The following is a 10946-nucleotide window of genomic DNA, read 5'->3' on the forward strand; positions in this document are numbered from 1 at the left end:
GACTTTTCTTCTCTAGGAGGATCGGATCTGTACATCGGTTGTTTCCCATATTGTTGTCCTCCTTGCGGCCTATTATGACTGTTTTGACCGCCCCATGAGAAGTTGGGATGTTGCCTCCACCCAAGATTATATGTGTCCGAGTAACGGTCATTCCTTGGGCGGTTTTGGACTCCCACTTGATTCACCGGTGTCTCATCTTGCACATAGAAGGGATTTCCATCTTGACAGTCTTTCACATAGTGTTCCCCTCCACACTTCTCACAGAATATCTCTTGAAGACGCATAGCTGTGCCACCCACGTTCAAGCCGTCTATTTTCCTGTTTAAAGCGTCAAGTTGTGCAGTAATAACAGAAAAATCAGTTACCTGGTGAACTCCGGCACTTCTCCGCTGGTTGTTCCTGTCAGATTGAGGATGATAGCTGCTAGCAGCCATCTCCTCCAACAACTCATATCCTTCTTCCGCAGTCTTCCTCAAAAGGTTCCCACACGCAGCAGCATCTATCATAGTACGGTTAGGAGTAAGCAAACCGTAATAAAATGTTTGAACGACTAACCCAAGTGGTAACTCATGATGTGGGCATCTTCGTAGTAGGTCCTTGAAGCGTTCCCATGCCTCATATAAAGATTCTTGATCGAATTGAGCAAATGTTGTAATGTCTGCTCGCAGCTTCATGGTTTTTGATGGAGGGAAGTATTTGATAAGAAACGCTTTCGCCATGTCCTCCCATGTAGTGATCGAACCTACAGGTAAACAATTCAACCAAGCTTTAGCATTATCACGCAAAGAGAAAGGAAATAAACGCAGTCTAACAGCATCATCAGAAACTCCATTAAATTTAAATGTATCGCAAATCTCAAGAAAATCCGCGATGTGTGTTTGGATCGTCCACAGCAGTTCCTCCGAATTGGACTGTGTTCTGAATCATCTGGATTATAGCTGGCTTGATTTCAAAGTGATTTGCCCGCACAATAGGTCTCACAATGCTAGGGCGTGCACCATCCAACGAAGGCTGGGCATACTCTAACATTGGTATGCGGCGCGGTATCTCAATATGTCTCTCTTCACGGCGCTCCTCCTCATGCTCTTGCTCGTGTCTCTCCATCAGTTCCTTCAGTCTTTGCTGCTGTCTTCTCATGCGAAAAGTTCTTTCAATTTCAGGGTCGAACTCAAGCTCCACGTCAAGTGACTTTGGCATGCACTAGACAAGATACCTGGAATAAAATATGGAGTGTTAGCTCAATAAAAATAAAATACACTAAAGAAAATAACTAAAAATTTAATTGTAGATTAACAGTCCCCGGCAACGGCGCCAAAAACTTGATCGAGCAAAACTTGCACAGTAAAATCCCCAATAAAAAATATGATTTTGTATGCTCAAAATAAATCGCAAGTGCACGATGTCAAGTTATAATATAGTGTACGTGAGTACGAGTATCGTTCCACTGAAGACTGTGTTGAACAATTATTATTTTAGTTATTAAAACTTTAGCGACGAAATTTGATTGTTTGTTTTATGACTAATAAAATTCAAGAAAATTTAAATAAACAAGCTCAAAGATTAAATGATGAAATATGAATGCCAAATCAATGGATTAAATTTCAAATGATAAAAGAATTTGTTGGGAATTCTGGTTCACCTACCCCTTATTAATTAATTAATTCGTTCGATTGTGTTCTACGCTTCCGACAGGATTTCCTATTCAATTGAACACACTCTCTCGAGCTATGCCAAACTAATTCACTCAATGAAGTAATTAAATGTCTTTAATTATTTATCAAGAATGAACCGCATTTCGATTGATGAAATCCCCTAGTTTTCGACCCTAAGGACTATGACTATCGACACGTATCCAATTTCATATATCTATGCAAATTGTAGATCCGCAGATTATACTACTCGATCCTATCACTAGTTATTCTCTCGAACTCACTCGTGATATAAAATTGTCGTAAAAGTTAGCTACGCTCAACGACATAATGAAAATCGTTGAATAATCAAGAATAAATCACAAACCGAAATATAAATTAACCAACTGAAAGTTTGGGGTAGGATCCCCTTTAATCCCAACAAATAATAAAGTTAGCTACTAGAATTCATAATGAAAATAAGCAAAACAATATTTAAACAACGGAAAATAAACTAGAAATACGAGACGTGACGAAATCTGCGAAGAACGATGCCCGGAAAACTTCAAATCTTCACTCCAAGCGCAAAGTTCTCTCCAAAGCTCCTTGACGGCTATCGAATTATGTCTGAATCAATGCCCAAAATTCGTGCCCTCCCCTTTCCATAGCAACCACCATCCAAATTAAGGTAAGAAATCGCGAATGAGATTTTCCAAAAATAAGCGGCGCTCGGGCGGTAGCGAAGTACCGCTCGAGCGCCATGTTTCTGTAATGTTGCTCGGCTGGTGCGGTATTCGTGCTCGGGCGGTAGAAAATCACCGCCAGAGCGCCAAATCTCTGTCTCGGCACTTCGTCTTCTCGCGCCCGGGCGGTAGAAATGTACCGCTCGGGCGCCAACCTTCTGTAATGTCTTTCAGCTTTTTCACTTCTCGCGCCCGGGCGGTAGAAATGTACCGCTCGGGCGCCAAGTTTCTGTCCAACTTCTTCAGTTTATTCACTTTGCTATATTTTCCGTTTTCCGACCATTTTTCCTGCAGATTCATCACACACAAGTGAGACATGATAAAATGCAAATAATTACTCTAAAATGAACAAATAGTAAATGAAATGCATGCATGCACAATGTAAACACAACTAAAACTAATGCAATAAACACGTAAAAACACCACTTATTACCGCACCCGCGGTCGTGCGTGTAACTTGAAGAATGAGCCATGTGCTTTAAACCATGCAATATAGATTATGTGTCTTCACCTCTTCCATTTCAGAGTGATGAGGCCGAGGGAACTTCAAGGAGAGAGCTTCCATTTCTTTTGATCTTAGAGTTGTGATTGTGCGAGATTTAGCCATCCGATTTGTGTTCCGAGGTAAGATTTGTGTCTCTTGCATCGACGGCTATAAGGTGACGTAAGTTTTATGTAATTCCAACATATTTCGACTTTTAGATGTTGGAGAAATTGTAATATGTTAGTTATATTGTGTTCTTGATATTATGAGCATCGTAGAAACGTTACCGGATTGATTTTCAGATACTGTATGACGTTGTTTCAAAATTCCAGCATGTATTATGAGAGATTATGCAGATTTTCAGTGTTGAAATGATTGTGCTATTGATGCTGAATTGATTGAGGTTAATCGATTATTGTTATGTTGAGATTGAGTTATCGGTATCGCGAGACTACGCCGTTACGCCGTTGAATTACATTGAAAGCGATTACAGAATTGTACATTGAGATGTATATTGATAGTGTGCACATTTATTATGCTATTTCAGATTTGTATTGACTACTTGGTATTCGAGACTTCGACTACGACACCGACTATTCGAAAAGAAGGGTATAATTCATGTGGTCTCGGGATTGCACAACTCGATTCAGATTTGATACGAGTTTCCCTAAATCACATACTAGATTGTTATTACATTTCATTATGTAATGCCTTGTTTATTGATTTATATTCGAGTCCTGAGATAGGAGATATTGGCAGACTGGCCAAAACTAGACGTTTCGGTGTATCGACGCATGGTAGTAGATTTACTCTATGTGTAGACCTTCGATACAGAGTTGACCGAAGTCTAGGAATAAGACGTACCGTTGCCTCGAGTGGTTGGGTAGGTAACAGACCGTCTTATTCACACGGGATCCCTAGATTAGAAATGAGTCGAGTCAAGATTTAAATGTTGAATACAGATTTGTATTCTTCTACATGTTTAGATTTGCATTAATGTTACTTGATATATGCTATGCTCTTGTACATGATTATTAAATTGCATGCATCCATGTTTTATACTGGGATATGTTCTCACCGGAGTTATCCGGCTGTTGTCGTGTCTGTATGTGTGCATGGCAACAGGTGGGGCAGGATCTGGGTCTCGAGCTAGATGAGAGATTGATGATAGCGTGGAGATCTCGGGCGTTGAAGATTTGTAGTGTTTCCTACTAGACTTGTATTACTTATGTTTGTAGTTGGTATTTGCACACTAGTGTATGCTTGTACGAAACATACATGTATGTACGTTATGTTGTTTAATTAATATAAAGGCATGATATGCTTTAGTTATACATTTGGATTAATGTTAAAAGCAAATTTTTGACCCACATTTTCGAACAAAGATCCGATTAAATCCCAAAAGAATTGAGTTAGAGCCCGGGTCCCCACAACAAAGAAGTAGACAGGTGTTAGGACTCTCCAAGCTCATGGGACTAGGACCAACCGTTGGTCCATCATCTTTGTAAAATCGTATCTCCGATCTAACAACTTTAAACAAATCTTCATCATGATATAATGTCCAAAATTTCTACACTAAACATGATTATGACAACTGTCGATTTTGAAATACTTTCAGACTTATTTTCCAGTTACACGCTCCACATTGTTTTAACAGTCGTATTCTCTTTCCAAAACTTTCAAAAATAGAATATGACTATAATTTATTTTATAATCTTCAAAAGTTTGATCATATCAAACTCATATTTCCAAAATCAGTTCTTGAATTTGGCTATCTCAGCAGTAATAGAGAAATCAATAATAATGTAAACTTCAATGGTTAAAAAAATACGACTAGCCATTGATTCACAACTCATTGTAATTCAGGACAATGTTTGTAGTACCCAAATTCAGTACACGTATAACTCATGCAATTACTTAATTATTAATGCATTTATTTAAATTTAAAATGACTTTTTAGCCTTGAACGATTTATTTAAATGAATTATTTCAAATTATGTAGGTTTATGTGATGCACGTTAAAATTGTGTTTCGAGTTTCATGTTTCAGGCGATTATTCGAGGCGAGATCGAGGAATGGAGAACGATGACGATTTGTGACAAATTGTAAATGCGGTATTTTATTTTTAGTTAAGGATATGGAATTTTAAATAATTTATTTAGTTTAGCATTTTAAAGCCTAAATTATGTATTTAGTGATTTTAGAATTTTTAAAGCCTTTAAAGTTAGCATGGTGTATTTTATTTTGTAAATAGAGGATTAAAGACGCGGATGTGCACAAGAATAGGGTCTTGTTGCCAATGCCAGAGTTTGACATTATTTTAGGAATGGACTGGCTGGCGAAGAATAGGGTCTTGATTGACTTCCAAAAGAGATCAGTGCTAGTAAGACCTCTGAGTATGGAGCAGTTTCTCTTCGAGCCAGCTAGATGGAGGAATTTTCCTCGCATGATTTCTTGCATGTAGGCACGGAGACTCATTTCCAAGGGGTGTCAGGCTTTCTTGGCCAGCATCATTTCAACACTTGACATAACCACTCCGTCATTATCAGATGTGCCAATAGTCAGAGACTTCCCAGACGTCTTTCCTGACGACGTCACAGGTCTTCCACCAGAGAGAGAGGTGGAGTTTGAAATTGATCTTATGCTAGGCACTGTGCCAATCTCTAAGGCACCATACCGATTAGCTTCAGCTGAGATGCTAGAACTCAAACAGCAGATTCAAGAGCTTCTAGACAAGGAATTCATTCGTTTTAGTTTCTCACCATGGGGCGCACCAGTGCATTTTGTGAAAAATAAAGATGGGAGCATGAGACTGTGCATCGATTACCGAGAGTTGAACAAGGTAACGATCAAGAACAAATACCCACTTCCTAGAATCAAAGACTTGTTTGATCAGTTGCAGGGAGCTACAGTGTTTTCTAAGATTGATCTTCGATCAGGGTATCACCAGCTGAAGGTGAAAGACGCGGATGTGCACAAGACAGCCTTCAGGACCAGATATGGGCCTTACGAGTTTTTAGTGATGCCATTTGGACTGAAGAATGCTCCAGCAATTTTCATGGACCTCATGATCCGAGTATTTCAACCTTACCTCGATCAATTTGTCATAGTATTTATTGACGACATTATCATTTACTCGAAGAGCCATGAGGAGCACAACCAGCATTTGAGGACAGTTCTACAGACCTTGCAGAGTCGCAAGTTATTTGCGAAGTTCAGTAAGTGTGAATTTTGGTTGGAGAAGGTATCATTTTTGGGTCATATAATTTCTAGCAGCGGCATTGAGGTGGATCCAGCGAAGGTAGCAGCCGTTAAAGAATGGGTTGAGCCGAAGAATGCATCAGAGATCCACAGCTTTCTGGGTTTAGCCGGTTACTACCGTAAATTTATTCAGGGGTTTTCGTCGATAGCAGTGCCACCCACTTCACTGACCAAGAAGAATGCTAATTTCATGTGGAGTGGCGATTGCCAGAAGAGCTTCGATACTTTGAAGCAAGCTCTTATTTCAGTGCCGGTATTAGTCGTGCCATTAGGGCAAGGAAATTTTATGTTATACACCGATGCATCTAAGCTTGGTTTAGGCGCAGTCTTGATGCAGCAGGGTCGGGTAATAGCTTATGCTTCCAGGCAGTTGAAGGTGCATGAGAAGAACTACCCGACTCACGATCTGGAATTAGCCGCTGTTGTCTTTGCGTTGAATATTTGGAGACACTACTTATATGGCGAGAAGTGTCAGATATTCACTGATCACAAGAGTCTCAAGTATTTTTCACGCAGAAAGAACTGAATATGAGACAGAGACGGTGGTTTGAGTTAGTGAAAGACTACGACTGTGAAATTACATATCATCCGGGGAAAGCTAATGTTGTCGCAGACGCTTTGAGCAGAAAATTTGCAGTCATAGCACAGTTGTCAGTGCAGAGACCTATTCGGTCCGAGATTCAAAAGTTTGGGTTAGAGGTTTACCCCAAGGGCAGAGCCCCCAGAGTATCCAATCTGACAATCAAATCTGAATTGCTAGACCGAATTTGTAGAGGACAACCTTCAGATGAGCGGTTGCAGAAATGGAGGCTGAAGGATGAAGCCAAGGGCAGTGTACTCTACACATTGTCAGATGGTATGGTGAGATACAGAGGTAGAATGTGGGTTCCTAGTGTTGATTCGATCAGAGAGAATATTCTGATAGAGGCACTTCCATCTACGTATTCCATCCACCCAGGAGGCACTAAAATGTACAAGGCTCTGCAGATTTTGTATTTGTGGCCAGGCATGAAGCGAGACATCCGCAGATTTGTGTCTGAATGCCTCATTTGTCAGCAGGTGAAGGCAGAGCATCAGAGGCAAGCAGGAATACTTAAGCCACTCCCCATCCCAAAGTGGAAATGGGAGAATATCACCATGGACTTTGTAGTTGGTTTACCGAGGTCAGTTAGAGGATTTAATTCTATTTGGGTTATAGTGGATTGACTAACTAAGTCGGCACACTTCTTGCCAGTGAAGACGACTTTCTCCATGACGCATTATGCGGAGCTCTATATCAGGGAGATAGTTCGATTGCATGGGATCTCAGTTTTCATCGTGTCCGACAAGGACCCGAGGTTTACATCGTCCTTTTGGAAGAGTTTGCATGCAAACCATGGGGACGAAGTTGCTATTCAGTACAGCTTTTCACCCGCAGACAGATGACCAATCTGAGCGAGTGATTCGGATTTTGGAGGATCTATTGCGAGCCTATATGATCGATTTCCAGAGGACTTGGGAATCTAAGCTACCTCTAGTGGAGTTTACCTACAACAACAGTTTCCAATCATCTATATTTATGGCTCCCTACGAGGCATTGTATGGAAGGAAGTGCAGATCACCAATTCATTTGGATGAGGTTGGTAAGAGAGCAGAACTTGGTCCAGAGATAGTTCAGCAGACTGCGGATGTGGCGGTCAATATTCGAGACAGAATGAAGACAGACCAGAGTCGTGAGAAGAGCCATGCTGATAAGAAGGAGAGACCTCGAGTTTGCCATAGGTGACAACGTTTTTATAAAGATAGCACCTATGAAGGGTGTTATGAGATTTGGGAAAAGAGACAAGTTGAGTCCGAGGTTTATTGGGCCGTTTCAGATTCTTGACAGAGTTGGGACACTAGCTTATCGTGTTGCCCTTCCGCCGAATCTGGCTGGGGTACACAAGGTGTTTCATGTCTCAATGCTGAGGAAGTACATAGCTAATCCATCGCATGTTTTGAGCTACGAGCCGTTGCAGTTGGCTCCAGACCTGTCTTATGAGGAGAGACCTGTCCAAATCCTAGACAGACAGGAGCGTAGACTTCGGAACAAGGTGACCTAGTTGGTCAAAGTCCGCTGGCTGAATCAAGCAGTGGAGGAAGCCACTTGGGAGACCGAGGCAGGTATGAGGATCCGCTACCCAGAGTTGTTTGGTATGATTTAATTTCGAGGACGAAATTTATATAAGTGGGGGAGGAACTGTAGTGGCCAAATTCAGTACACGTATAACCCACGCAATTACTTAATTATTAAAGCATTTATTTAAATTTAAAATGAGTTTTTAGCCATGCATGATATATTTAAATGCATTATTTCAAATTATTTAGGTTTATGTGATGCACGTTAAAATTATATTTCGAGTTTCATGTTTCAGGCGATTATTCGAGGCGGGATCGAGGAATGGAGACCGATGACGATTTGTGGCAAATTTTAAATGCGTTATTTTATTTTTAGTTAAGGATTGGGAATTTTAAATAATTTCTTTAGTTTAGCATTTTAAAGCCTAAATTATGTATTTAGTGATTTTAGAATTTTTAAAGCCTTTAAAGTTAGCATGGTGTATTTTATTTTGTAAATAGAGGAATAACTTTTAAATAACATTTTTAAATTATCATTGAGAAAATTAATTCCCCTAATTAACACACACACACGTTTTCACACAAAACTCACGCACACACACACACACTTTTACACACACGTATACACGACTTATTCACACACACACATATTTCATTAAGATTTTTTATTATTTTGGAGAGCAAATATTAGGGTTCTAAGTCTTAGTAGCAGTCGCCCCCTTCCCTCTCCATCTTCCAGCAAATTTTCATGTGTTTTCTTCAAGGATTTTGGCGCCACGTTCGTCCCGGATCAACCCTCACTCCGTCTCCGCTTCGATATCGTAGGTTCGATAAATTTTAATATCAGAAAACATTTATATTCTTTTGTTTCTGCATCGATCTTGTCATAGTTAATATTTTTATGTTTATTGTATGAAAATTACGTGAATGTTATGAAAATGTTTGAGCAAAAATGGTTGGATCGATTTTTAAACGTTTTTGGATCTCAAAACTAAAATTTTGCTGTCATTTTAAAAATTGCGACTTTTCGGTCGATCTTTGGAAAAACTTTCAACATATAAAACGTAGAACTTTTCGATACCTTCGATTTGACAGTAAATTCTAAATATTTTGATAAGAAACGAGTGAGTTATGATCGTTTTCGTGAGACTGCTCAAACTGCAATTTTCCGAAAATGCGTTTTTTACGTGTTCTTGAAGTTTTATTGTTACTGGTTTTGTTGGGGGTCGATGGGTGATCGCTGCTGCATTTAGGTGTATCGAGAATGTTCTTGGGATGATTTTTGGTGCTTCGTTTTGTGTCATTAGGTACTGGATTGAATTAGAAGTCGTAGGAATGCTTTTGGTATCAAACGTCGGGCTTACGGATTTGTTGCTTGTATGGTGTGCGTCATCGTTTGGGACATTTTGTGGAGTCGAATTAGTGCCATAGCGTCCTAGGACGAGTCTCGATGGATTGGGTCACTAATTCGTATGATATAGTTAGGAGTATTAAGCTTCAAGTCGCGGAGTTCAGTGGACTCGGCGCTCGAGCGATAACATTTTACCACCCGAGCGCCACCTTCACTGTCGGGAGTATATTTTTATAGGCTCGGCGCCCAAGCGGTAACTTCTTACTGCCCGAGCACCAGTCTTTCTGTCCGAGGTAGGCGTCCAGTAGACCTGGCGCTCGAGCGGTAACATATTACCGCCCGAGCGCGGCCCATTCTGTGAGGGTGTTTGGTTTTCCACTTCTTTTCAAGTTCTAATAATGAGCTTATGTCTTTTATTGTTGGGAAATATTCACACAGCACTTTAGGTATTTTTCGGGGTTCCATGTCATGGTTATTATGATTAAACGAGGTCAAGTCCCGAGTGATCTATAAGGTCATAAGCTATTTATGCACTCGGTGGTGAGCTCGAGTACCTACGTTTAAGTTATGCAAGTCAAGTATTGAAATTCATGTTAGTATGTGCAGAAGCGGCCCCAAATGAAATCCAACGAATCTCTCAACGCCAAGTAATTATTTTGAGTTGCAAGAAAATATTTTCAAGTTTTTAAGGTATCCTTAATGTTTTGTGACCAATTTATGTATGGGGTTGGAAAGCGTTAAAGCATGAACGGGGACCATCCCACCCCGTTAAATCATGAATGGGTTTAGATTAGGATTGAAAAGCGGTAAAGCATGAACGGGGACCAATCCACCCGTTAAGGCATGAATGGGGATCTCATGTATGTGGCAGTGGATTCTTCCCTGTCAGCCCCGTACTGTGGTTTAGTCTGATCAGGCGATTATGTTATGGGTCACTTGCTTTGAAACATGCCTCTACGCAAAAATGATGAAGTTTATGTATGTTCATGTATGTACAAGTATGCAAGCATGTTTGAGAAAAGTTTTATGTTTATGGCACGTCTACGTATGTACGTATGTAAGTTCAAGTTTAAGTGCAAGTTCAAGTTTCAAGTTATGTATGCTTTATTTTGAAGTTGCATGTGGTTTTATTATGTAGTACTTGTTACTCCCAATTTATACGTGTTGAGTCTTTAGACTCATTAGACTTGATCGATGCAGGTGAGGATACTTATGAGGAGACAAGGGGTGGGGACCAAGGAGCTGGCTTGGACTGAGCAAGAGGCTAGACCTGAGGACCTCTCAAGTTTTTAGTTTTCATGAAAATGTTCAAATAATTTTGTCAAACTTTATTTCTAGATATTTTGTTGCAACATTATTTGGGACGTACAGTTCATTTTAGC

The 10946-nt window shown here is 40.1% G+C and overlaps 1 non-coding gene across 1 annotated transcript; it reads left to right on the forward strand.

Moving 5' to 3' along the window:
- The first annotated feature begins 564 nt into the window (after nt 1-564).
- Nucleotides 565-670, forward strand: LOC140837523 (small nucleolar RNA R71). The gene has a single exon (XR_012119354.1). It is a non-coding gene; the product is annotated as a small nucleolar RNA R71 (small nucleolar RNA).
- The last annotated feature ends 10276 nt before the right edge of the window (nt 671-10946 follow it).

The sequence above is a fragment of the Primulina eburnea genome, chromosome 7, assembly GCF_022965805.1.
Source record: "Primulina eburnea isolate SZY01 chromosome 7, ASM2296580v1, whole genome shotgun sequence".
In the NCBI taxonomy this organism is placed as follows: Eukaryota; Viridiplantae; Streptophyta; class Magnoliopsida; order Lamiales; family Gesneriaceae; genus Primulina; species Primulina eburnea.